Source organism: Monopterus albus, unplaced genomic scaffold, assembly GCF_001952655.1.
Source record: "Monopterus albus unplaced genomic scaffold, M_albus_1.0 scaffold15.1, whole genome shotgun sequence".
Taxonomy (NCBI): Eukaryota; Metazoa; Chordata; class Actinopteri; order Synbranchiformes; family Synbranchidae; genus Monopterus; species Monopterus albus.
The window spans coordinates 2618746-2620078 of record NW_018127895.1 but is presented as its reverse complement, the minus strand read 5'-3'; the positions used below and the strand labels follow the sequence as shown (position 1 = coordinate 2620078).

The 1333-nt window shown below is 40.1% G+C and overlaps 1 long non-coding RNA gene across 1 annotated transcript in view; it reads right to left on the bottom strand.

Moving 5' to 3' along the window:
- The window catches only part of LOC109955528 (uncharacterized), an 11892-nt gene that overhangs the window by 7897 nt on the left and 2662 nt on the right, over nt 1-1333 (bottom strand). The window contains exon 2 of the long non-coding RNA XR_002274274.1: nt 897-1060. This is a non-coding gene — a long non-coding RNA (uncharacterized LOC109955528). The remainder of the gene's footprint in view (nt 1-896; nt 1061-1333) is intronic.

Here is a 1333-nt window from a genome sequence, read left to right as displayed (position 1 = left end):
AACATACACAAAACCCAGTGGAGAAATCTGAGAACACAGACTCAAAAAAAAGGCACATATGATAGGGATGATGCTCTCAAATCAGATTCTGCGCTTGCAGTTGTAGTGGTTAAAAACAATATAGTTCTAGTTAATATGTAATAGAGTACAATAGGTTTAGATTACATACATATATATATCCACAGAACATTTCCTAAAAAGGGGTGATAGGACTGATGGGAAACTGAGAACTTGGCAGGAACTGGAGAAAAACAGGATGGGTGTATGGATAATGTGTGGGGATAAAAGCTCTTGTTAGGCTGTATTAGGGGGAGTAGGCAGAGGGAACGCAGCTGTTTCTCTCTCGCTGCTCAAGTGCACAAACCCTTCTCTGTAGAGAAAGGGCGATTCTATACCCAGCCTATTTGGTATCATTGTAATAATAAATGCTCATTGGAATTGTATTGATTTGTCTGTGATCTAAAATTGTGCCACCACAGAATTATTATACTACACACTCACATGCTTGCTAATTTTGATTTTACATAGCATCCCAAACTTTTCAGATTTGGGGTTTTAAAAGCAGATGGAGATGGAGATAAACTGGGCGACATTTTTGTTTCTGGTGGACAATCACTTCTTCGCACAACAGGAAGAAAACATAAAGAAATGATGTTTTTAGTTAGGTTTTGCCGTCTTATCTCTAAGGAGATTCATGGAGGCTTATTCTGGAGGGACATCAGAGATAGTGAGGTCTTCGGGTAGAAGTCACATTGGATCTTAAAATGTGTGTTTCGTGTCAGTGTGCTCACATTCCACTAAGTTAGAACCCTGAGAACAAGTGTGAAACTCTCTCTCTCTCAGCCTCCAGACACAGTATTAAAAGAAGCTTATTTGTGAAAGTCTTGGGAACTGACCTCAGAGAGCTGCGCTCCTCTGTCTGTCAGTTCCTCCCCTCCTCTCTCTCTGTGGATCTCCACCTCCTCCTCCTCCTCCTTCTCCCTCTTCAGCTTCTGTTTAGACCCCCTCCTTATTTTCTGTGGTGTCATTTTGCAGTGCTTATCATCACACAAACGCTCACCTGGAGAAATAAAAAACAGACTATATAAGGACACCCGTCACCATGGTTACAAAGTGGGAACTGTTTTTAGTCAAAAAGATATTGGTTAGATACTTAATGTATTAGAAATGTTTAGAGTAGACAGGGTGTCTAACTCGGGCTGTTAAATGCTTAGGCATTCTCATGAGTGCTGCAGGTTGCTTATGGTAAAGGATAACTAGATAGAAAGTTGATGACTGTTAGAAGACAGGATGTTTAATATTATTATTATGATGTGTATAACTGTAGCCATAG